This window comes from Podarcis bocagei (genome assembly GCF_964188305.1).
Source record: "Podarcis bocagei genome assembly, chromosome: 2".
NCBI lineage: Eukaryota > Metazoa > Chordata > Lepidosauria > Squamata > Lacertidae > Podarcis > Podarcis bocagei.
Window position 1 is genome coordinate 3,624,490 of NC_138126.1, and position 27,099 is coordinate 3,651,588.

Here is a 27,099-nt window from a genome sequence, read left to right on the forward strand (position 1 = left end):
CAAATCGTCTGCATACGCTTTTAGTTTGTGTTCTTTCCTTCCTACTTTGATCCCTCGAATCTCTGGTGTTGCTCTTATTTTGTTCGTAATTACCTCTAATACCATAATGAATAAAAGCAGGAATAGAGGGCAACCTTGTCTTGTTCCTTTTTCAATTTTAAATGAATTTGTTAAATTGTTGTTTATAATCAATTTGGCAGATTGATTCGTATAGATTCCTTTTATTCCTTCCATAAATTCACCCTCTAGCCCTGCTTTCTCCATGCTTTTTAGTAGGAACGGCCATGAGACATTGTCGAATGCCTTCTCCGCATCGATAAAAATCAGCACCGCAGGTACTTCATTCTTACACTCCAAATATTCAATGATATTTATGGTATGCCTTACATTGTCTTTGAGTAACCTATTTGGAAGGAATCCTGCTTGATCCTTATGAATTAGATTTGCTATACATCTTTTGAGTCTACTTGCCATTACCTCTGCGAAGATTTTGTAATCATTATTTAATAATGATATGGGCCTATAGTTTTTAATATTAAGTTTGTCCGTATCGGGTTTAGGGATCATTGTGATGTAGGCCTCTTTCCATGTTTCTGGTATCCTTCCTCCTCTCAATATATTATTCATAATGTCATATAGCACTGGTGTTAATTGATTTTCTAATACTTTATAATATTTAGCTGACAAGCCATCTGGTCCCGGGGCTTTTCCTAATTTCATCTTTCTTATCGCATCCTGGACCTCTTCTACTTTATGGGTTTATTTAATTGGGTTCTTTCTTCCTCTGTTATAGTCTTCCCGCTGCAGTCTTCTAAGTATTTTTCTATTCGGATTATTTCTTCCTCTACCTTTTTATACAATTTCTCATAAAATTTGAGGAAATTTTCCTGTATTTCTTTTGGGTCTTCTATCAATTGCTCCTCCATTTTTATCTTATTTATCACATTTTGTTTTTGCCTTCTTCACAATTGCCAAGCTAATAATTTACCTGTTTTGTTAGCTGATTCGAAGTATTTTTGTTTCATTAACTTAATTTTCCATTCAATTTCTTGACTTGTTAGCATTGAATACTTTGTTTGTAATATTTTTGTTATTTGTATATTTTGTTTGTCTTTCGGATTTGCTATTAATTTTTTCTCGCATTCTCTTAACTGACTAAGAATTTCCTCTTTCTTTTGTTCTCTTACTTTCCTCTTATAGCTATTCTGCTGAATAAAAAAACCTCTTAGGACCGCTTTACTAGCATCCCAGACTACATCTATACTTGTTTCTTTATTAAGATTCAAATTGAAATAATCTTTTAAAGTGGCTTTGGCCTTTTCAATGACTTCTTCATTCTCCAATAAATATTCATTCATTCTCCATCTGAACCCGCTCTGTGATACACCTTTTATTTCCAACATTATCGAATTGTGATCAGAGAGGGTTCTCGGTTGAATTTCACATTTTAGAGTTCTTAATGTAAGTTCTCTTGAGACCCAGATTTGATAAATTCTGCCCCAGCTCTTATGTGGTTCTGAAAAAAAGGTGAATTGCTTCTCTATTGGGTGTTTGTGTCTCCAGATGTCTACTAAATTCAAATTGTCCTCCAAGTTATTAACTCTCAATATTGTATTTTTCATCTCTATCGAGTTGAATATGACTAAACAATCTCCTAGAACCTTTTTTGATTTTACTTGTTTGGGCCTTATTTTTATTCTAAAAGCGTTTTCTATCGTATATGCAATCTCTTGCTTTTCTCCCAAGGAGCAGGCGTCTTTTAATTTCGTGGCTGCTGTCACCATCTGCAGTGATCATGGAGCCCAAGAAAGTAAAATCTCTCACTGCCTCCATTTCTCCCCCTTCTATTTCCCAGGTGATGGAACCAGTGGCCATGATCTTCGTCTTTCTGATGTTGAGCTTCAGACCATATTTTGCGCTCTCCTCTTTCACCCTCATTAAAAGGTTCTTTAATTCCTCCTCACTTTCTGCCATCAAGGTTGTGTCATCTGCATATGTGAGGTTGTTGAGATTTCTTCTGGCAATCTTAATTCCAGCCAAATTACATTAAGATAAGAAAATGGCTGCAGGAGAGGAGCATGGCAGCAAGAGAGAGAAAATGGCTGCGCGATTTGGCTCCTTTAAGGAGTCAGCCAGGGCCACGCCCATCTCCCAGGGGGAGGATGCTCCAGACCAGTGGAACAGGAATTTACACTGACTGGGGTAACCTCCCCCTGCCTGTGCCCACTCTCAGGAAACAAGGAATGTTGCATTGGACTGTTCCAATGGATTACATCCCACATAATAATAATAATAATAATAATAATAATAAATTTTATTTATATCCCGCCCTCCCCAGCTGAGCCGGGCTCAGGGCGGCTAACAACAATCAAATAAACAATCAAATAATAACACATTCTAAAAATATTTCATTATAAAAATTAGTTAAAATCACATTGATGGCAACCGATTAAACAAAATTCTGTGCAGGTTGCCAGAGGAGGGGGTCAGGCTGCGCCCTGACTAAAGGCCTGGCGGAACAACTCTGTCTTGCAGGCCCTGCGGAAAGATGTCAAGTCCCGCAGGGCCCTAGTCTCTTGGACAGAGCATTCCACCAGGTTGGAATGAACTACCAGCTACCTCTGGGCATTGAGGATGGAAATCCTCTCCCCACCTTTGCAACTGGACTTAAGGCACAGACAGGAAGCATCCTTTGCACCTAACAGGGTCAAGGGAGGGTCCACGTATAAGGGGAAAGTTAACTCTTACCATGCCATCCATGGCACAAACACACCCGGTGTTATAGATAGATAGATGATAGATAGATAGATAGATAGATAGATAGATAGATAGATAGATAGATAAATTTATTGTCATTGTCCGTATATACACAGTATACACAACAACGAAAATCAAACACCCACCCAAAGACCGGGTTCACATATCCGTTTGCACGTATCTCCGACACTCTCATCCTATTCAAACATAATCTATAAAAACATAAAATCCAGAATATAACATGACCTATTAAGGCATAACATAACCTAAAACCTAAAACATAACCTAAAACCTATCTCATTCCTTCCTACTCTCTGCTTGCTAAACCTTGCAACTGGCCCTGAGATCATTATTTAGTGATGTACTCACTGTAGATAGTTTTCACTCAGGTCCACATATGCAACTAAGGGATTGAAAGTGATGTTCAGTGATTGGATAGTTAGAGAAAATGGTTACAGTTGCGTTGTACTGGAGCTGAATATAAGCAGGCTGGCTGAACCCTTCAGTTCAGTTCTGTTCTGGCCTGTGAATAAACAAGAGCTGTTTGAAGAATCGCTGTGTCGTCTGATATGTTCACCCACAACTTAACACCCACAGTGCTTTCTTCATACTGCAATTGAATAATGAAAAGACTTTTTCTAATTCTACTTCTGAGACGGGGAAGGAGGGGCTGCATGTACCAGAGAAGTCTCCTCGTGAGCCTATTTTTGCTCAGAGGCACCATGTGGCAGCCCCAGGGCTTCTGCTTCCTTTGGGTTTAGGGGAAGATCCTGCTCAAATCTTCCATTCTTGGACAAGGTGAGTGAGCGGGTGGTTGTGGAAGAACTCCAGGCACACCTGGAGGATGCGGACCATTTGGATCCCTTCCAATCGGGATTCAGGCCTCACCATGGGACTGAAACTGCCTTGATTGTGCTGGTTGATGATCTCTGGTGGGCTAGGTACAAATGTGAGAGCTGTTTCCTAGTTCTGCTGGATTTCTCAGGGGCCTTTAATACCATTGAGCACGACAACCTCCTGGACCGTGTAGAGGAGCTGGGAGCTGGCAGCACTGTTATGCAATGGGTCTTCTCCTTTGTCCTGGGTCGTATCCAGAAGGTGGTGTTGGGGGATGAGTGTTGGACCTCTGGGCTCTCACTTGTGGGGTGCCACAGCGTTCCGTCCTCTTCCACATGCTTTTTAACATCAATATGAAGCCGCTGGGAGAGATCTTCAAGGGGGTGGCCTGGGTGTTCATCAATATGTGGATGATACCCAGTTCCACCTCTCTTTCAAATTGGAACCAGTGGAAGTGGTGAAAGTCCTGTGTGAGTGCCTGGAGGCGGTTGGAGGATGTATGGCAGCTAACGGATTGAGGTTGAATCCTGACAAGACAGATGCATTGTTTTGGGGGGACAGGGCAGGCAAGATTGGAGAATTCCTGGTCCTGAAAGGGGTAACTGTGCCCCTGAAGGACCAGGTGTGCAGCCTGGGAGTCATTTTGGACTCACAGCTGTGCATGGAGGCACAGGTCAATTCTGTGTCCATGGCAGTGTCTATCAGCTGCATCTGGTATGTAGGCTGAGACCCTACCTGCCCGCAGACTGTCTCTCCAGAGTGGTGCATGCTCTAGTTATCTCCTCCTTGGACTACTGCAATGCGCTCTACGTGGGGCTACCTTTGAAGGTGACCTGGAAACGACAACTAATCCAGAATGCTGCAGCTAGACAGGTGACTGGGAGCGGCCAAGACCACATAACAACACCAGTCTTGAAAGACCTGCATTGGCTCCCAGTATGTTTTCGAGCACAATTCAAAGTGTTGGTGCTGACCTTTAAACCCTAAGCGGCCTCAGCCCAGTAGACCTGAAGGAGCATCTCCACCCCCACCGTTTTGCCTGGACAATGAGGTCCAGCTCCGAGGGCCTTCTGGCGGTTCCTTCACTGTGAGAAGCGAAGTTACAGGCAACCAGGCAGAGGGCCGTCTCAGTAGTGGCGCCTGCTCTGTGGAAAGCGCTCCCATCATATATCAAATAAATAAACAACTATCTGACGTTTAGAAGACATCTGAAGGCAGCTCTGTTTAAGGAAGGTTTTAAGGATTGATGTTTTCATGTATTTTTAATATTTTGTTGGAAGCCACCCAGAATGGCTGGGTTTAATAATAATAATAATAATAATAATAATAATAATAATAATAATAATAATTTTGAACTAATTCTTCAGTCATGCTTCTGGGGAGTCTTCCTGCAAGCAGACCACTGTGTACACAAGGGTTTCACAAACATGGGTTTCCACTCTTTTTGGAAGACAACTGCTAAAGACATAGGAAAAACAATCATTGGAAAACAAATAAATATTGATATATATTTATGAAGGCAACCCAGCTTAGGGAAGATTTTTATGTTGATGTTTCATCGTGTAAATAAACAATAATAGTCACACATACGTATATACGTATATTATTTAAACTATACAAATAATTGTAATAAATCAGCACGGCCCCTGCGTCTTATTACTGCCTCCCTTTTACCTAGCCCAGTCTTCAGCAGACATGGATTATGCCTTTCCTGTTCTTCTGGCCTTTTTGAGGAGCCAGGAAGAGTCTCCGTAAGACCCTCAACTTAACTCTATTGAAATGATACAATAACAAAAGTAAATAAGGAAAGAATAAGTGTGCAGCTGCCACCCTGCTGTGGAGGGAAACATCCATCCATCATCTCGTACACAAATAGGAAGCCCCCCGCTCCCGCCCCCATTTCCACTCTCCGCTGTGGGGAGAGGGGCGACTTGGGGGGAGGAGGGGGCCCTTTCCCGACGGAGCCCCCAGAGCAGGAGGCCAAAGGCAGCGCCATCTCTCCCTCTTTCCATCCCAACACAGGCAGGGGCTGCTCTGCCAACGGAGCTCTAGAGCAGTGTTTCCCAAACGTTTTTGGGCAACGGCACACCTGCTTACCGGAAAAAAATCTCGCGGCACACCACCATTAAAGCCCCGCCCCGTGACGTCAGCGCGCAGCGTCACGCCGGGAGGGACGCACAAAAGTGAACGTTTTTTCCCTCCCCCTTGCCGGGGTGGGAGGAGGCAGCAGAGCGAGGGCAGCTGAGGCGGCGGCGGCAGCTGAGGCGGCGGCGGCTGCGATAGCGGGTGGAGGAGGAGCCGTCGCCGGGAGTTGCTGCTGCTGCTGTTGCTGCTGCTGCCTGGACATGCCGGCCTCCTCCTCCTCCGCTGTCTCGCGCTCCTCCCTTTTGCGCGCGCTGCCCCGCCGCTCAGCACCACCACCGCGGAGCCGCCCCGGCTCGACGCGGATCCTCGCCGCCGCCGCCTCTCGCCCGCCTCCCTCCCACGGCACACCAGCCGGTGTCTCACGGCACACTAGTGTGCCGCGGAACACCGGTTGGGAAACACTGCTCTAGAGGCGCGCGCCTGCGACAAGGAACCCGAAGTGTCTATAGGTCGGAAGTTTCCAGGGGGGGGGGCAAAGTGGAAAGTGGGGGGTTTCCCGAAGGTGAGGAGGGGTGGGGGTTGACTAGTTCCCCCCACCCCCCCCCACTCCGCTTTCTATTGCGGGGAAGGAACCCGGAACAGCGAGCAAGGGAGGCGGAGGTCCAGAGAGGCCAAAGAGGTAAAGAGGCTGCGTGGGGAAAGGGGGCGATTTAGGGGGAAGAGGAAAAGACAGAGACCCCTCCTGCAAACAGAGCCATAGCTATGGGGGTGGGCTAGACGGGGGGGGGGTTGTTTTTTTGCACCAGGTGGCGCCTCCAGCCGGGCGCCGTGGAGGATGTCTTTGTGGGGACGCAAATGTCCCCAGTTGGGTCTTTGACTCGGGGGAAATCCAGCCTAGTTTCCCCCCTGCCCGCAAAAAAGCCCCCCCCCCTCCTGGGCCTCATAAGGAGGGGCTCCGATCCCCGCAATCCTGCTGCGAAGGGGGGGCCCAACACCTGCAGGGATTGCGTGGCAGGATCTCCTTTGGAGCCCCCCCCCATGTTTCTTTTTCCTGGGGGTCCAGGAGGTGCTCAAGGCCCCCGATCCGTGCAATCCAGCTGCCCTCTCCTTTGCAGCGCCCTCCCCTCCACACGCGTCTCTTTCCCCCGGGGGCTCAAGCGAGGCTGAACTGCCCTGCACCCCCCCCGGGCTCTCTTGCCTGAACTGAAACGTGATGCCCACCAAGGGGGTCCCCACGAAGATCCCCGTCCCCAAGCAGCCCTGGATTTGATCCCAGGATCCAAACATGACGCCCTCTGCCGTTCCCCCCTGGCAGGAATCCCTTGAAGTACTCCTGCCCCTTGATGGAGAGACGGAGTCCACGAAAGGGTTAAAGGAAGTGAAATCGGCCTGGATAGAGACCCCCCCCCATATCCGTCTTGGATAGAGACCCCCCCCCTATCTCCGTCTTGGGAGGCCCCTCCGGATGGAGAGGTTGGCGCGCCCGGGAGAGATGCAGCGCAGAGGGCGAGGGGTGAGCGATGCCAAGGGGGTTTCTGGGCGCAGGGGAGACTGTGGGACGGAGGGAGGAGGGCAGAGGAAGATGGGGGGCTGAGGGAGGAATGGCAGCATCCCTGGGGGATAGGAGGCCAGCCGAGCAGAGAGGGAGAGAGAGACTCTTCCTTTTGGAGAGATGTCTCCATCCTTGGGCGCTGGAGGAGGAATCTCGGGTGGTGGGTCTGCCTTGGCTTCTCCCTCCTGCCCACTCTGCCTGATAAGGGGGGGGGGGTCCACTGATTTTCCTCACCCTTTCCTCCCTGGAAGCTCAGTCCTCTCCCCACTGATCCTTGGCTGCATTGCTGTTATTGTTGTTTAGTCGTGTCCAACTCTGTTTGCCAGGAGGTAATGGGACCAGTGGCCATGATCTTGGGTTTTTTGATGTTGAGCTTCAGAGTATATTTTGCACTCTCCTCTTTCACCCTCATTAAAAGGTTCTTTAATTCCTCCTCACTTTCTGCCATCAAGGTTGTGTTATTTGCATATCTGAGGTGGTTGATAATTCTTCCGGCAATCTTAATTCCGGTTTGGGATTCATCCAGCCCAGCCTTTTGCATGATGAATTCTGCATATAAGTTAAATAAGCAGGGAGACAATAAACAGCCTTGTACTCCTTTCCCAATTTTGAACCAATCAGTTGTTCCATATCCAGTTCTAACTGTAGCTTCTTGTCCCACATAGAGATTTTTCAGGAGACAGATGAGGTGATCAGGCACTCCCATTTCTTTAAAAACTTCATAGAATCATTGAATCATAGAGCTGGAAGAGACCACAAGGGCCATCGAGTCCAACCCCCTGCCAAGCAGGAAACACCATCAGAGCACTCCTGACAGATGGTTGTCAAGCCTCTGCTTAAAGACCTCCAAAGGAGGAGACTCCACCACACTCCTTGGCAGCAAATTCCACTGTCGAACAGCTCTTACTGTCAGGAAGTTCTTCCTAATGTTTAGGTGGAATCTTCTTTCTTGTAGTTTGGATCCATTGCTCCGTGTCCGCTTCTCTGGAGCAGCAGAAAACAACCTTTCTCCCTCCTCTATGTGACATCCTTTTATATATTTGAACATGGCTATCATATCACCCCTTAACCTCCTCTTCTCCAGGCTAAACACGCCCAGCTCCCTTAGCCGTTCCTCATAAGACATCGTTTCCAGGCCTTTGACCATTTTGGTTGCCCTCCTCTGGACACGTTCCAGTTTGTCAGTGTCCTTCTTGAATTGTGGTGCCCAGAACTGGACACAGTACTCCAACATGCCATAGTTGCTGTGGTCGACACAGTCTAAGGCTTTTGCATAGTCAATGAAGCAGAAGTAAATGTCCTTCTGGAACTCTCTAACTTTCTCCATAATCCAGTGCATGTTTTCAATTTGGTATCTGGTTCTCCTGCCTCTTCTAAATCCAGCTTGCACTTCTGGGAGTTCTCGGTCCACATACTGCTTGAGCCTTCCTTGTAGAATTTTAAGCATAACCTTGCTAGCATGTGAAATGAGTGCAATTGTGCGGTAGTTGGAGGATTCTTTGGCACTGCCCTTCTTTGGGATTGGGATGCAGACTGTTCTTTTCCAATCCTCTGGCCACTGCTGAGTTTTCCAAATAGTCAAACCCTTGGTCCACCTTGGAGAGGAGAAGAGAGAAAAAGCTGGAAGGTCCTGAGGGGGAGGAGGGAGGAGAAGGCCTTCTCCAAAGCGGCTCTTTGCTTCTGGAAGCCCCTCCCAGGAAGTAGCCAGATACCTCTTCCTCTCTCTCAGGCTCCCATTCTTAAGTGTTTCCACTGCATGGTTAATCGATGGTGGTGGTGCTGATGATGTATATATACCAATCTAGGAATATGGGAGAAGGATGCTATAGAAAGGCTTTCAGGGTTTATATATAAGTATATCCAGAAGGCATTTCTATTACAGTGGTGCCCCGCAAGACGAAATTAATCTGTTCTGTGGGTGTCTTCATCTTGCAGGGTTTTTCGTCTTGCGGAGCACCGCTATCAAAGGCATAGCGGATAAGCGGTAATTGACAGATAAGCGGCAATTTGCAGATAAGGGGCTTAGCGGCTTTCAGAAAAGACAAAATAAATGCAAGACCCCCCAAAAAATTTCATTTTGCAAGACAACCCCATAGAAAAATTCATCTTGCGAAGCAGGAAAAAAATCGGAAAGCCCTTTCGTCTTGCGCGTTTTTCGTTTAGCGGGGCATTCATCTAGCGGGGTACCACTGTACTTTTATTTTTTGTAGGCAATGTCAGAGTGGGTTACAAACTGAGATACAATCGATCAGCATCCAAAGATCCATAATCCGCCCCAGTCTCGGGCATTTCCACGGTAGACAATACCTGTGGCTGGAGGCTCTACACCCAGGGATGTGCATCTGCAGGCCTGAAATTGCCAGTATTATAGGCAAGGGGTGTGAGATTGCCAAATTTACAGACAGTATGTGAGTGAGAGTTTGTGTTTGGGATGATAGTTTACAGCAACCGTGTAATTTACTCCATCCGTAACTTTTCATGAACCGATATTGCGGTAGGAATTCCAAAATAACTACACAAAATCTACAAAGAGACTCTCAGGATAATGGAGATTGCGAGTCTTCCTGGTCCACAGTTCACACCCTCAGCCTGCAGCCCACAAATGCTGAGGCCATAATACTTTTATTAGCCCTTAATGGGACACCAGCTACTTTGTTATACTTTCTTCAACACATGAATATTATTGATTACTTTTCCAGTGATGTAAATGGCATTTCCGTTTTACTTCTTCCGCACAGGAGAGAATCTGATCTGCAAGTCTGAGCTCAACTTCTTCCTTGAAACAGAAAAATACAGAGACTTTGAGAGGTATGTCCTTCCTCTTGCCTGGCAGACTGTATCTTGTAGGTCTCGTTTCATTTTGTGGGAACATGAGAAAAGTCCTGCTGGATTAGGATCAGGGCCCACCTCGTCCATCATCCTCTTCTCACAAGGACCAGCCAAGGAGAAACCCCCCAGCAGGGCCAACAGCTGTCTCCCCACTCAGGACTCCCAGCCCCTCGGATTCAGATGAATAATTCCTCCGTAGGGGGAGGGGGAGTAATAGCTGGGAACTGAAGGACTGCTACTGAAATGGTGGGTGGTTCTGAGAAGGTGGACACAATGGAGCCGCCTCAGGAAGTAAATGGTGCAGGATTAGGGAATGTGTGCAGTTGGTTGGAGTGTATCAGGAAGATGTTACACATCACGGAGTAAGGAGGAAACAATACAGATATTTAGCTTTTTCAGAAAAGGAGGAAGATGGAGAAAGTGTGTCCCTCCAGATGTTTTTCCAGTAGAACTCCCATCATCCCTGGACATTTGCCATCCTTGCTTGGGCTGATGGCACTTTGAGTCCAGCCACATCTGGAGGGCCAGAGGTGTCCCACCTCACCATAGATGGTTCCTCTAGGAGCTCAGACTTACTTGGGAGGTCCGGGTGGGTATAGATACCAAGGGTTACTGAGACACGTTTTCAGGGATTATGATTGATACCTAGACTCCAAATCCAAGGTGCCCACACTAAATGAAGGTCTGGATGATACCCTCAAAGAGGTCTGGTTTATATTCCAGAAGACGGCCAACCAGGGAATAGATGTGAAGGTTCTGAACTGAGTTACAATCAAGATTCTGAGTTACAATTCAGGCTGAGAAATGGAGGCAGGGATCCTAAATGTCATCTAAAGGTGGTTTCCCCCCTCAGGCTCTCTTCTGGCGGAAGCATCTCTGACTGCACCTCCTCTCTCAAAAGTCAGATTCTGTCCTTCCACCCCCTTTTGTTGACATCCATCTGCCTCGAGACACAATGTAGAGTCTCCATGAGGTTGAAGTCAAACAGGGGTGTTAGAAGCACAGACGTGACCCCCGCAGAATACAGGGCAGTGTGTGTGGAGGTCTTGGGCTGCCTACACGACAAGGCCATTTTCTCCAGCAGGGTGGCCCCGTTTAAAAATGCAAAAATCCGGACAGAGTTGATGAGCTTTCTAAAAATACAAATTCTCCCCAAAAGAAGCAGCTTTTGAGCTTTCCTGATGTTTCCCACCATAGAAATCTTTGGAATGTAATGGAGTCTGGCACGCTTCCCTGTGCCGGCTTGACCCTCAAGCTCTCTTCCTGGCTCCAAGCAGAGTATCGCAGCAGCGGTTTTGCCTTGTGTGGGTGATAAATCCCAGTCTGTACACAGGCTTCTTGCTTAATCTAAAAAGGCTTTATTATGTACAGAAAAACCATCATAAATCACCCCGGAGATTGGGCGGACATTCTCTCCGGCTCAACAGCTAAAAGCAAAAGTAACTAACACGCAAAGAAAGATTCCCGTATGTGAACAAAACCAGGCCTCAAGATGTGAGACGGTCACACAGAACTGTTTAACCCTGTAAGTTCTGGTTCTACTCACAAGAAACGGCAGCCTTGCCAGACGTCTAGGTGGACCTTTTGCCGATCTTGTGAAAATCCTCCTCGATTCCCGGGGGGGAGCAGACCTATCTCAACCTTCTCAACCTTCTTGATATGGTCCAAAGGGAAGCAGAGCAATATTTTTGGCCCCAGCTTGGCCCCAGGAGTTACCGGAAGGAGGCATACAAGGACTCCATCCAACATCTTGCAATGTATTTGGACCGATAGAAGCTCCATATAAAGCGCTCAGGAGTCCAGCTGTGTTGCAAGGAGGGCTTTATTCCAGCTGCAGTCCTGCAGCATCATAAAGTACCATAAATCAGCCTTCCTACATACGGGGGAGAAGCCATTGTGGAGAAGTCAAGCATACCTCTGTATACAAGCTGGCTATAGACCATCTCTTGGGATGCTGACTCACCACATGGAACTGAGTCAGCATTTCTACTTAGCATAGTGTTAACTCCTTGATACCCACAACACTCCAACACAATCGTCTTAAGGACGTCACTCCCGATTCGTGTAGGGTTTACTGCTTAGCCTCTTCTTTTCCTGAAGATATTCATGCAAGTCTGCAGAGGTTTAGGATCAGAGTTTTTCTTCTGCTTCTTGGCCTCCCTTCCCAGGTTGATGAGCCCCTCAGTTCCCTCTACGGCACTTGCATAAACCACCCGCTTAACCATTGGAGTCACTATTGGTCTCGTCTGCTCAATGTGCCAGAGCCTGTCATCGCATGCAGTGAAAGTCCCTGACTCACCAAGGGATTGAGACCCATCAATTATCCTTAACTGGTTTAGTTGGCCTGTCAAAGCTTTTCCTGGGTTGTGTGTGCTGTTGCATGCTGACAGCGTCTAGGACCCACAGGTGAGAGCTGAGTACAGGTTGGGGATTAATGGTGGACCAATCATCCCAGAAGGAGCCCTATATGTCCCCCACAAGAGGTACTATCCCAGCCCCAACACCCCATGACATAATACTATTAATGTATTTGATATCTCAGGAATAAATTTGTGTCTCCAGCAATAAAACTAACAGCTTCATCCCATGAATGAATCAATGCTAAATGTCCAAGGCTGAAGTTTCCATTAAGTGCACTTATATATTGATGTTTAATATCGAGCTTCTTCAGTGTGACACAGATTCCGCATTGAAATAGAGGAGGTACGTCCAGGAGTGAGGCAAATGGAGAAAGGACAGTGAGAGAGGCCTGGGCAGAGAATTTACACTAGGATAGTCCAGTGTCAGAAAACGGGAACGAGATCAGGTGGCACATCATAATTATAAATACTAATTGGGATGAGTGCCAATTGAACTTGATGTGTGTCATATTCCTTTGTTCTCTCCCTTGAAACACCAACAGGATTTTGTCTCCCTGCACTCTGAAGCAGACGATGGAGAAGTCAGGCAAGAGTTCTGGGGGGCCATCTGTAAATTCAAAAGGATTAACGAAGAAACTATTTGAATGTATAGAGTGTGGAAAGAGCTTCATTCGAAGTGAAAACCTTAGAATACATCATCGAACTCACACAGGGGAGAAACCATTTAAATGTATAGAGTGTGGAAAGAGCTACGCTCATAGTGGGAAACTTCGACTACATCATCGAGCTCACATAGGGGAGAAACCATTTAAATGTATAGAGTGTGGAAAGAGCTTCAATCGAAGTGAAACCCTTACAATACATCATCGAACTCACACAGGGGAGAAACCATTTAAATGTATGCAGTGTGGGAAGACCTTCAGTCAAAGCGGACACTTAAGACTACATCAACGAACTCACACAGGGGAAAAACCATTTGAATGTATAGAGTGTGGAAAGAGCTTCAGTCGAAGGGGAAACTTTAGAATACATCAGCGAACTCACACAGGGGAGAAACCATTCATATGTATGGAGTGTGGAAAGAGCTTCAGTGAAAGTGGGAAACTTCGCCTACATCATCGAACTCACACAGGGGAGAAACCATTTAAATGTATAGTGTGTGGAAAGAGCTTCTCTCGTGGTGGGAAACTTCGACTACATCATCGAACTCACACAGGGGAGAAACCATTTAAATGTATGCAGTGTGGGAAAACCTTCAGTCAAAGGGGAAACTTAAGACAACATCAACAAACTCACACTGGGGAAAAACCATTTAAATGTGTAGAGTGTGGAAAGAGCTTCAGTCAAAGTGGACACTATAGACTACATCAACAAACTCACACAGTGGAGAAACCATTTAAATGTATAGAGTGTGGAAGGAGCTTCAGTCAAAGTGAGAAATTTCAACAACATCATCGAACCCACGCAGGGCAGAAACCATTTAAATGTATGCAGTGTGGGAAAAGTTTCAATCATAGTGGAAACTATAGACTACATCAACAAACTCACACAGGGGAGAAACCATTTGACTGTATAGAGTGTGGAAAGAGCTTCACCCATAGAGGACATCTTCGACTACATCATCGAACTCACACAGGGGAAAAACCATTTAAATGTTTGGAGTGTGGGAAAAGCTTCAGTCATAGTTCAAGCCTTAGAATACATCAGCGAACTCACACAGGGGAGAAACCATTCAGTTGTATGGAGTGTGGAAAGAGCTTCCGTGAAAGTGGGAAACTTCACCTACATCATCGAACCCACACAGGGGAGAAACCATTTGAATGTATAGAGTGTGGAAAGAGCTTCACTCATAGAGGACATCTTCGAATACATCATCGAACTCACACAGGGGAAAAACCATTTGAATGTATAGAGTGTGGAAAGAGCTTCAGTCGAAGTGGAAACCTTAGAATACATCATCGAACTCACACAGGAGAAACCATTTAAATGTATGCAGTGTGGGAAAACCTTCAATCAAAGTGGACACTATAAACTACACCATCGAACTCACACAGGGGAGAAACCATTTAAATGCATAGTGTGTGGAAAGAGCTTCAATCAAAGTGGACACTGTAAACTACATCAACGAACTCACACGGGAAAAACCATTTGAATGTATAGAGTGTGGAAAGAGCTTCAGTTGAAGTGGAAACTATGGAGTTTGGAGTTTACAGGGTTAAAACTCCTTGGTGACCTGTATCTGGGAGGGGCCTGAAGCAGGGCCGTACGTCACAGGCTTTGTCTGTCTTTGTCTGTGAGAGTTGGTTTCACTCTAGACTGAGAGACACTGCAAGAGAGACTGTGTGTGCTTTTAGCACGGGAAAGATGCCGGAAAGCTCTGATGGAATGAGACTGATTTATGGCTTGTAAATAAACACTTTTTAGAGATGGCAACGAACTGTCTCTGGACTTGATTTATCCCTCTATCTCACACGGACTGCAGGACCGCTGCGACTCTGCTTTCCTGCCCAGGTCAGCCCCCCAGCAGAGCTACACAGGGAAGCGCTGACTGGACAGCAGGATTTAATAGCCAAAGAAACCTTAGAATACATCAGCGAACTCACACAGGGGAGAAACCATTTAAATGTACAGAGTGTGGAAAGATTTTCAGTCAAAGTGGACACTATAAAATACATCAATTTCACATGGGTGAAACCCTTTAAATGTAAGGAGTACGGAAAGTAATGCAGGTAACATCTTAAAATAGTAGAATACAAGATGCAATGTAATGTTAGGGAGGGGGTGTCATCTGGAGAGCTGGTGGTGAATAATGGTGGGCTGAGAGTCACATGATTTTTTGGTCTTTGGTGGAGAGATTGGAAATGTTCATGTTTGAAGTTGGGATGCGAGAGTTGTGAAAAGTGGAGTGTGAGACTTTTTGTGTTGCTTTGGATGTACAGTTGTTTAATATACGAAGAGTCGCATCACTACCATTGTTATAATTGCAATAAAGGAACAATTAAGACACAGAAATCTGAAAGCATCTTCCTACATGCAGATGGTAGTCTTGAAACCCTTGTATATAGTTTATATTGTACGAATTAAATGTGTTACTGCACTTCCTCATTTTGGCTACGTCAAGGGTGAAGTGTTGAAATAAAACATTATCTCTGGTGGCATCATATAGCTTGTAGCTGGGACCCAGATACGAAGCCTGCTTGCACCCGTGATTGGAACAAAGTGGTAGTCTAAATGTGGTTTGCCTTTTTAGCTTTATAAGATATGAAACTCGATTATGCTTGCAATTGGAACCCTTGGTGGTTAACACACAAAACTAGGGCAGCTTTTGGTGTGCTGCTTTTGTCAATAGGTAAATTCTGGGGGTGAGGCTTGGACCAAATAAGGGCAATACGGGATGGGCATCGGGTATAATTGGGCGGTCTGATAGGCTGTAACCTCTACGCCACCCTCCAGCCAATTGGAGGACAGAGGAGGGACATTTGCCCCCGGGGGGAGGATAAACTCCTGTGTTGTTCTGACCTGGGTGTGCCTGAATAGCTCCCCCATGCTTGCAAAGATGCTTTTCTTTAAATAAAGTTGTGCCTGGCGGTGGCACAGGTGTGTGTTAAATGCTTCACTGTAAGCTCCTAGCCCATTATCCCCCAAATAACAGACACAGGGGAGAAACCATACGGATGATTATAATGTGGAAAGATGTTCAGGCAGGTCCCAAACTTATAATGCTAAGGGACAACTGTGGGAATGTTAAGGATAGTAGGAAAGGATATGTTGAATAAGTGATATCCTTCCTTCACTCACGCTAGTGAGTGATGTAGCAGAGCAGTTTCCCCTCAATATAGCAGGAAGATAGTTTGCAGATTCATTTGAATCTCTTTAGTTAAGTCATCCAATCTGGCTTGCCCAGGTGGATTATTCCTCGTGTCCCCTTTTATCCCTCTTAAAAGACACAAGAGTCTTTCCTTAAAAAGTAACAAACAAATTACTCACATTTCAGTTCACAGTTTGATCCCTGAAAGGCCGGCTTTACTTTAGCATTAACATTAAGCATTAACATTAAGCATTAACATTAAGCATTGTTAGGTGTCATCTTTTAGGTGTCATCTGGTGGCCCGCTGGAATGTGGAGTTAACCAGGGCTATTGACTGTTTGGCTCCGAAGCGCCCTCTCCGATTGCATGGAGCCCGGACAGCCCCGTGGTTTTCCACGGATCTGAGGGCAATGAAACAATCGTTGAGACGGCTAGAGCGCCGGTGGCGGATAACTCATTCCGAATCTGACCGGACACAGGTTAGAGCTCAACGTCGAGCCTACCAAGTGGCGATAGCGACGGCGAAGAAGAATTTCTTCACCGCCTCTATTGCATCTGCAGAAAACAGCAGCAGGAGACTTTTTCAGGTGGTTCACAATTTAGCGGAACCACCTGCAACATCGGGGCCCAGTACGGGCCACATGTTCTCCTGCAATGATTTTGCAAAGTTTTTTGCAGATAAAATCGCTCAGATTCGGGAAGAAGTAGACTCCACCGTGGGAGCAGGGCCGGGGCGGGAGAGTGCTAGAGTTCTGTCTAGTCAAGTTGAGTGGGATCAATTCCAATCTGTTACCTCCGAGGATGTGGACAGGCTGCTTGGACGAGTGAAACCAACCACCTGTCTCCTGGATCCTTGCCCATCCTGGCTTATAAAAGCTAGCCGGGAAGGACTGGGCGATGGGCTTCGTGGGGTGGTGAATGCTTCCCTCCGTGAGGGAGCCTTCCCAGACCCGCTGAAAGAGGCGGTTATTAAACCGCTTCTTAAAAAACCATCTTTAGATGCGGCCACGATGGCCAACTATCGCCCAGTCTCAAATCTTCCATTCCTGGGCAAGGTGATTGAGCGAGCGGTTGCCGAACAACTCCAGGCACGCCTGGAAGAAGCGGACCATTTGGATCCCTTCCAGTCGGGATTCAGGCCTCATCATGGGACTGAAACTGCCTTGGTCGCACTGGTTGATGATCTCCGGCGGGCTAGGGACAAAGGTGAGAGCTGTTTCCTAGTTCTGCTGGATCTCTCAGCGGCGTTCGATACCATCGACCATAGCATCCTTCTGGACCGTCTTGAGGGGCTGGGAGCTGGGGGCACTGTCATACAGTGGTTCCGCTCCTTCCTCCTGGGCCGTGTTCAGAAAGTGGTGGTGGGGGATGAGTGTTCAGACCCCTGGGCTCTCACTTGTGGGGTGCCTCAGGGTTCTGTCCTCTCCCCCATGCTTTTCAACATCTACATGCGGCCGCTGGGAGAGATCATCAGGAGGTTTGGGCTGGGTGTTCATCAGTATGCGGATGATACCCAGCTCTACCTCTCTTTTAAATCAGAACCAGTGAAGGCGGTGAAGGTCCTGTGTGAGTGTCTGGAGGCGGTTGGAGGATGGATGGCGGCTAACAGATTGAGGTTGAATCCTGACAAGACAGAAGTACTGTTTTTGGGGGACAGGAGGCGGGCAGGTGTGGAGGATTCCCTGGTCCTGAATGGGGTAACTGTGCCCCTGAAGGACCAGGTGCGCAGCCTGGGAGTCATTTTGGACTCACAGCTGTCCATGGAGGCGCAGGTCAAATCTGTGTCCAGGGCAGCTGTTTACCAGCTCCATCTGGTACGTAGGCTGAGACCCTATCTGCCTGCAGACTGTCTCGCCAGAGTGGTGCATGCTCTGGTTATCTCCCGCTTGGACTACTGCAATGCACTCTACGTGGGGCTACCTTTGAAGGTGACTCGGAAACTACAACTAATCCAGAATGCGGCAGCTAGACTGGTGACTGGGAGCGGCCGCCGAGACCATATAACACCGGTCTTGAAAGACCTGCATTGGCTCCCAGTACGTTTCCGAGCACAATTCAAAGTGTTGGTGCTGACCTTTAAAGCCCTAAACGGCCTCGGTCCAGTATACCTGAAGGAGCGTCTCCACCCCCATCATTCTGCCCGGACGCTGAGGTCCAGCGCTGAGGGCCTTCTGGCGGTTCCCTCATTGCGAGAAGCAAAGCTACAGGGAACCAGGCAGAGGGCCTTCTCGGTAGTGGCGCCCGCCCTGTGGAACGCCCTTCCAGCAGATGTCAAAGTGATAAACAACTATCTGACATTCAGGAGACATCTTAAGGCAGCCCTGTTCAGGGAAGTTTTTAACGTGTGATATTTTATTGTATTTTTGGTTTTTATGGAAGCCGCCCAGAGTGGCTGGGGAGGCCCAGCCAGATGGGCGGGGTATAAATAATAAATTATTATTATTATTATTATTATTCGTTCCGGAGCTGACAGAGGCTGGGAATCTAAAGCAGGCAAAGGGAGATAAGGACACTGGAATGGGAGAGGGAGGAGGGGCAGCCGAGTGACATAGCTTCAGAGAACAGAGAGCAAGCAGCAGATACCAATCTTAGCTCAGAGACAGAAGGAGAGAGGCCAGGAATGTTGTTGTTGTTTAGTCGTTTAGTCGTGTCCGACTCTTCGTGACCCCCTGGACCAGAGCACGCCAGGCACTCCTGTCTTCCACTGCCTCCCGCACTTTTGTCAAACTCATGCTGGTAGCTTCGATAACACTGTCCCACCATCTTGTCCTCTGTCGCCCCCTTCTCCTTGTGCCCTCCATCTTTCCCAACATCAGGGTCTTTTCCAGGGAGTCTTCTCTTCTCATGAGGTGGTCATAGTATTGGCGCCTCAGTTTCACATTCTGTCCTTCCAGTGAGCACTCAGGGCTGATTTCCTTAAGAATGGATAGGTTTGATCTTCTTGCAGTCCATATGACTCGCAAGAGTCTCCTCCAGCACCATAATTCAAAAGCATCAATTCTTGGGCAATCAGCCTTCTTGATGGTCCAGCTCTCACTTCCATACATCACTACTGGGAAAACCATAGCTTTTACTATATGGACTTTTGTTGGCAAGGTGATGCCTTTACTTTTTAAGATGCTGTCCAGGTTTGTCATTGCTTTTCTCCCAAGAAGCAGGCGTCTTAAGTTTGTGGCTGCTGTCACCATCTGCAGTGATCATGGAGCCCAAGAAAGTAAAATCTCTCACTGCCTCCATTTCTTCCCCTTCTATTTGCCAGGAGGTGATGGGACCAGTGGTCATGATCTTCGTTTTTTTGATGTTGAGCTTCAGACCATATTTTTGCGCTCTGCTCTTTCACCCTCAATAAAAAGTTCTGCTGGATTTCTCAGAGGCCTTTAATACCATTGACCACAACAACCTCCTGGAACGTGTAGAGGAACTGGGAGCTGGCAGCACTGTTACGCAGTGGGTCCGCTCCTTTCTCCTGGGTCGTATCCAGAAGGTGGTGTTGGGGGATGAGTTTTGGACCCCTGGGCTCTCACTTGTGGGGTGCCACAGGGTTCCATCCTCTTCCACATGCTGCTGGGAGAGATCTTCAAGGGGGTGGGATGGGTGTTCATCAATATGTGGAGGATACCCAGTTCCACCTCTCTTTCAAATCGGAACCAGTGAAGGTGGTGAAAGTCCTATGTGAGTGCCTGGAGGTGGTTGGAGGATGTATGTCTGCAAACGGATTGAGGTTGAATCCTGACAAGACAGATGTACTGTTTTGGGGGACGGGGCAGGCAAGATTGGAGAATTCCTGGTCCTGAAAGGGGTAACTGTGCCCCTGAAGGACCAGGTGTGCAGCCTGGGAGTCATTTTGGACTCACAGCTATGCATGGAGGCACAGGTCAATTCTGTGTCCAGGGCAGTGTCTACCAGCTGCCTCTGGTATGCAGGCTGAGACCCTACCTGCCTGCAGACTGTCTCACCAGAGTGGTGCATGCTCTAGTTATCTCCCGCTTGGACTACTGCAATGCGCTCTACGTGGGGCTACCTTTGAAGGTGACCTGGAAACGAAAACTAATCCAGAATGCGGCAGCTAGACAGTTGACTGGAAGCAGCCAAGACCACATAACAACACCAGCCTTGAAAGACCTACATTGGCTCCCAGTATGTTTTCGAGCACAATCCAAAGTGTTGGTGCTGACCTTTAAACCCTTAAAGGCCTCAGCCCAGTAGACCTGAAGGAGCATCTCCAAACCCATCATTTTGCCTGGACAATGAGGTCCAGCTCTGAGGGCCTTCTGGCGGTTCCCTCACTGTGAGAAGCGAGGTTACAGGCAACCAGGCAGAGGGCCGTCTCAGTAGTGGCGCCCGCTCTGTGGAAAGCCCTCCCATCATATATCAAATAAATAAACAACTATCTGACGTTTAGAAGACATCTGAAGGCAGCTCTGTTTAAGGAAGGTTTTAAGGATTGATGTTTTCATGTATTTTTAATATTTTGTTGGAAGCCACCCAGAATGGCTGGGTTTAATAATAATAATAATAATAATAATAATAATAATAATAATAATAATAATAATTTTGAACTAATTCTTCAGTCATGCTTCTGGGGAGTCTTCCTGCAAGCAGACCACTGTGTACACAAGGGTTTCACAAACATGGGTTTCCACTCTTTTTGGAAGACAACTGCTAAAGACATAGGAAAAACAATCATTGGAAAACAAATAAATATTGATATATATTTATGAAGGCAACCCAGCTTAGGGAAGATTTTTATGTTGATGTTTCATCGTGTAAATATATAATAATAGTCACACATACATATATATGTATATTATTTAAACTATACAAATAATTGTAATAAATCAGCACGGCCCCTGCGTCTTATTACTGCCTCCCTTTTACCTAGCCCAGTCTTCAGCAGACATGGATTATGCCTTTCCTGTTCTTCTGGCCTTTTTGAGGAGCCAGGAAGAGTCTCCGTAAGACCCTCAACTTAACTCTATTGAAATGATACAATAACAAAAGTAAATAAGGAAAGAATAAGTGTGCAGCTGCCACTCTGCTGTGGAGGGAAACATCCATCCATCACCTCGCACACAAATAGGAAGCCCCCCGCTCCCGCCCCCATTTCCACTCTCCGCTGTGGGGAGAGAGGCGACTTGGGGGGAGGAGGGGGCCATTTCCCGACGGAGCCCCAAGAGCAGGAGGCCAAAGGCAGCGCCATCTCTTCCTGTCTCCATCCCAACACAGGCAGGGGCTGCTCTGCCAACGTAGCTCTAGAGGCGCGCGCCTGCGACAAGGAACCCGAAGTGTCTATAGGTCTGAAGTTTCCAGGGGGCCCAAAGTGGAAAGGGGGAGGTTTTCCGAAGGGGAGGAGGGGTGTGGGTTGACTGGTTCCCCTCACCCCCCCCCCACTCCGCTTTATATTGCGGGGAAGGAACCCGGAACAGCGAGCAAGGGAGGCGGAGGTCCAGAGAGGCCAAAGAGGTAAAGAGGCTGCGTGGGAAAGGGGGCGATTTAGGGGGGAGAGGAAAAGACAGAGACCCCTCCTGCAAACAGAGCCATAGCTATGGGGGTGGGCTAGCCGGGGGGGGGTTGTTTCTTTGCACCAGGTGGCGCCTCCAGCAGGGCGCCGTTGAGGATGTCTTTGTGGGGACGCAAATGTCCCCAGTTGGGTCTTTGACTCGGGTGAAATCCAGCCTAGTTTCCCCCCTGCCCGCAAAAAAGCCCCCCTCCTGGGCCTCATAAGGAGGGGCTCCGATCCCCGCAATCCTGCTGCGAAGGGGGGGCCCAACACCTGCAGGGATTGCGTGGCAGGATCTCCTCACGGCCCCTCCCAACCACTCATGTTTCTTTTCCCTGGGGGTCCAGGAGGTGCTCAAGGCCCCCGATCCATGCAATCCAGCTGCCCTCTCCTTTGCAGCGCCCTCCCCTCCACACGCGTCTCTTTTCCCCGGGGGCTCAAGCGAGGCTGAACTGCCCTGCACCGCCCCGGGCTCTCTTGCCTGAACTGAAACGTGATGCCCACCAAGGGGGTCCCCACGAAGACCCCCGTCCCCAAGCAGGGTTGGATTTGAACCCAGGACCCAAACATGACGCCCTCTGCCGTTCCCCCCTGGCAGGAATCCCTGGAAGTACTCCTGCGCCTTGAGGGAGAGACGGAGTCCACGAAAGGGTTAAAGGAAGTGAAATAGGCCTGGATAGAGACCCCCCCCCCCTCGGGAGGTCCGGATGGAGAGGTTGGCGCGCCCGGGAGAGATGCGGCGCAGAGGGCGAGGGGTGAGCGGTGCCAAGGGGGTTTCTGGGCGCAGGGGAGACTGTGGGACGGAGGGAGGAGGGCAGAGGAAGTTGGGGGGCTGAGGGATGAATGGCAGCATCCCTGGGGGATAGAAACCCAGCCGAGCAGAGAGGGAGGGAGGAAGACTCTTCCTTTTGGAGAGATGTCTCCATCCTTGGGCGCTGGAGGAGGAATCTCCGGTGGTGGGTCTGCCTTGGCTTCTCCCTCCTGCCCAGGAATCTGCCACTCCTTCAAGTCGACCAGAGAGAGAGAGAGTTGTCCCTGATGGTGGGGTTTTTTCCCACTGATTCCCCCACCTTTCCCCCCATGGAAGCTCAATCCTCTCCCCACTGATCCTCTCAAGCTACTGCATTGGTGGCTGTGGGCTGCATTATACCAAGTCAAACCCTTGGTCCACCTTGGAGAGCAGAAGAGAGAAAAAGGTGGAGTCCTAGGAGGGAGGAGGGAGGAGGAGGCCTTCTCCAAAGCGGCTCTTTGCTTCTGGAAGCCCCGCCCAGGAAGTAGCCAGATACCTCTTCCTCTCTCTCAGGCTCCCTTTCTTAAGTATTTCTTCTTCTTTTTTAAATAAATTTTTATTAAGTTTTAATAAAAGTTTATTAAGCGTTCGTTGTGGCATACAGAAATAATTTAACATCTTTCTTGGGCAATTCTAAACCTGTTATTCCAAGGAGAAAGGCCTCTGGTTTCTTAATAAATGTATATTTCAACATTTTTTTTCAGTTCGTTATATATCTTCTCCCAGAAGTCTCTCACCTTGGGACAAGTCCACCACATATGGAAAAAAGTACCTTCTTTTTGTTTACATTTCCAACAAAGGTTATCACTTTTGTGATAAATCTTTGCTAGTTTTACAGGGGTCAAGTACCATCTATACATCATCTTCATAATGTTTTCCTTTAACATCGTACATGCAGCAAACTTAACCCCTTTCCTCAATAGCCTCTCCCAGTCCTCCATCATTATGTTATGTCCCACATCCCTTGCCCAATCAATCATAACCGATTTAACTTGTTCATCCTTTGTGTGCCACTCCAACAACAAACTGTACATTTTGGACATATTCTTATCATTAGTATCTAACAATTCCGTTTCCAATTTGTTTTTTTCTGTTGCAAAACCATTTCTCTTATCTATCTTATATAATTCGTTAATTTGATAATATTGCAACCAATTCACTTTATCTTTAATTTGTTCAAAAGGTTTTAATTTAAAGCCTTCCTGATTCTCTAACAACAAATCTGAATACCTCCACCATTTGTTTTCCATATTTAACTTTTTTGGGGCCTGTGCTTCCATTGGTGAAATCCATTTTGGTGTTTTTCTTACTAAGAGTCTAGTCCATACATTGTATAATGCCTTTCTAATTACATGATTCTTAAAACCACTGTGGGCCTTTACCTTGTCATACCATAGATACGCATTCCATCCAAAACAATTACCCAATCCCTCCAAGTCTAACACATCGTCATTCTCTAATTGAATCCAATCAGAATGTGGCAGCTTCAAAGTATATCTTCAAATCTGGTAGGGAAAAGCCCCCTCTTTCTTTTATATCTGTAAGTAATTTATATTTAATTCTAGGTTTTCCCCCCTGCCAGATAAATTTAGACAATGCCTTCTGCCATTCTTTAAAACATTTAACATTATCAATGATTGGTAAAACTTGAAATAAAAACAGCATCTTCGGCAATACATTCATCTTAACCACCGATATTCGGCCAATCAATGAAAGTTTTAGGTTTGACCATATCTCAAGATCTCTCTTGATTTCATTCCATAATTTTTCATAGTTATCTTTATAAAGATTCAAACTCTTTACCGATAAGTTCACACCCAAATATTTAACTTTTTCACAGAAACAAGGCCTGTCCTTTCAAAAAGGTTTTTTCTTTCCTCATTATCTAAGTTTTTTTCCTAAAACTTTGGTTTTTAATTAAATCCTGCTACCTGCCCAAGCTCTTGAATCAGCTCCAGTGCTTTTACTGCACTGGTTTCTGGATCTTGTAAAGTTAAAACCAAGTCATCTGCAAAGGCTTTTAATTTATATTGCTTGGATCCTACTACAATGCCTTTAACCCCCTCTTTCCTCAACATGTTTAGCAAAACCTCCAGAACAGAAATAAATAGCAGAGGGGAAAGTGGGCACCCTTGCCTGGTTCCTTTCTCAATTCTGATTTCCTCTGAGACCACATTATTAACTTTGATTTTTGGTTTTTGTTCAAAATAGATCGCATTGATACCATTTAAAAATTCCTGGCCAACCTCAATTCTTTCTAGGTTTTTCATCATAAATAACCAAGAAACATTATCAAAGGCCTTTTCAGCATCAGTAAACATTAACATTGCTTTACAATTTCTTTTCACTTCCAACCTTTCTATTATATCAATTATATTTCTAATGTTATCTTTCATATGTCTCCCAGGCAGAAACCCTGCCTGGTTCTTATGTATATAATTTGATAGAACCTTTTTTAATCTATTGGCCAAAATGTTTGCGAAGATTTTATAGTCCACATTAAGTAATGAGATTGGTCTATAATTTTTTTACATCAGATCTATCTTGGTCTATTTTTGGAATCAGAGTGATAAATGCATCTTTCCAGGTTTCGGGAGCTTTGTCCCCTCTTAAAATCTTATTACACACATCTGCCAATGGTTGAATTAGCCAATCTTTCAATATTTTATAATATTTTTGCAGAAAGACCATCCGGTCCCGGGGCTTTGCCTAACTGCATCTTATTTATTGCCATCTCAACCTGTCTTGTGATCATGCCATTTAGTAGGAACCTTTTATCCTCAGGAATTTTCTGCATTTCATTCGCCGCAAGAAATTGCTCAATTTTATCCTTATCTTCTTTACCTTTTTTATACAGCTGTTTAAAGTATTTCTGAAAACATTTTCTTATATCTGCAGGGTTTTCCATAGATTTTCCATCAGATACAATGTTTGTAATAGTACTTTGCTTCTGTCTCTTTTTTAATTGCCAAGCCAACAATTTCCCACATTTATTCGCAGATTCAAAATTTTCCTGTTTCATCATTTTAATTTTCCATTCTATTTCCTGGTTAATAATTTGAGAAAATTGAATCGGCAATGCTTTAATTTCTTTTGGAATCTGTTGACTCTTTGACATTAATCTTAAACTCTTCTCTTTGTCTTTTATTTGAGACAGAATTTTCTCTTTTTTCTCATTCTGTATCTTTTCCCTTATCGAATTCTGTTGTATGAGGAAACCTCTCATTACTGCCTTACTTGCATCCCAAATGACTCTTGTTTCAACCTCTGTGTTCATATTTAGTTCAAAATAATCTTTAAGAGTCTTTTGGGCCTTACTAATCATCTGTTCATTCCTCAACAACTCATCATTCATCCTCCATCTAAAGGAACCCTGCAGGTATAATTTCATCTGCAAAACCACTGCATTATGATCTGAGCAAGTCTTAGGGCAAATTTCTGTTTTAGTAACCTTAGGAACCAAATCTCTGGATATCCATAAATAGTTGATTCGGGAGAAAGATTGATTTGAATTTGATAAAAAAGTGAAATCTCTCTCCATTGGATTTCGTAGCCTCCATATATCCCACAAATCGTATTTATCAATCATATCAAAGAAAATCTTTGGTAGTCTGCCGGAACTTGGATTTTTCTGACCCTGTGTTTTATCCATTAATGCTGATGCTACTCCATTCAGGTCTCCCATTAAAATCAATTTGTAATCCATGAGTTTTAAGTCCAGATTCTTTAAAAATTCCACTTTGCCGTCATTTGGTGCATAAATTCCCAGCAAAAGAAATTTATCGCCTTGTGCCGTAATTTCATCTGCAGTGTACCTCCCTTCCTCATCTTTAAACAACAATTTGGGGCTCCATTTTTCTTTAACATAAAAAAACACACCTCTTTTTTTCACTTTGTCGGATGAAATAAATTCCTGCTCAAGTTTCTTATTTTGGAGAATTTTCCTATGAAGCCTTGTAACATGTGTTTCTTGTAGACAAATTATGTCCAAATTCTGTCTTGCCAGTACGTGATAAACTTGATTCTTCTTAAAACACGAATTTAGACCATTCACATTCCAGGAGTAGATTTTCAAAGACATCCTGATTTGTTAGGGGCCCACTGCCCCTGCTCCTAATGAAGAAGAACTTTCCAGTCCAAGCTCTTTTGCGTTTTTCTCCAAAAATCTTTCTTTCTCTCCGACAGTTGTTATTCTTTGTTTCCTTCCTTGAAATTTAAAAGATAATGCTTTCCACTGCATGGTTAATCGGTGGTGCTGGTGGTGCTGATGATGTATATATACCAATCCAGGAATGTGGGAGAAGGATGCTATAGAAAGGCTTTCAGGGTTTATATATAAGTATATCCTGAAGGCATTTCTATTACTTTTATTTATTGTAGGCAATGTCAGAGTGAGATACGATCTATCAGCATCCAAAGAACCATAATCCATCCCAGTCTGGGGCATTTCCATGATAGACAATACCTGTGGCTGGAGGCTCTACACTCAGCGCTGTGCATCTGCAGGCCTGGAATTGCCAGTATTACAGGAGCTTGCCAAAATTAGAGACTGTATCAGTTACAGATAGGTAGCCGTGTTGG

General features: G+C 46.0%; 1 protein-coding gene across 1 annotated transcript in view; it reads left to right on the plus strand.

The window, feature by feature from the left end:
* The window catches only part of LOC308580800 (uncharacterized protein), a 96,696-nt gene that overhangs the window by 37,875 nt on the left and 31,722 nt on the right, over positions 1 to 27,099 (plus strand). Inside the window, exon 2 of the mRNA XM_081182981.1 lies at positions 9,970 to 10,039. The gene's annotated coding sequence lies outside the window, so the exon portion shown is untranslated. The remainder of the gene's footprint in view (positions 1 to 9,969; positions 10,040 to 27,099) is intronic.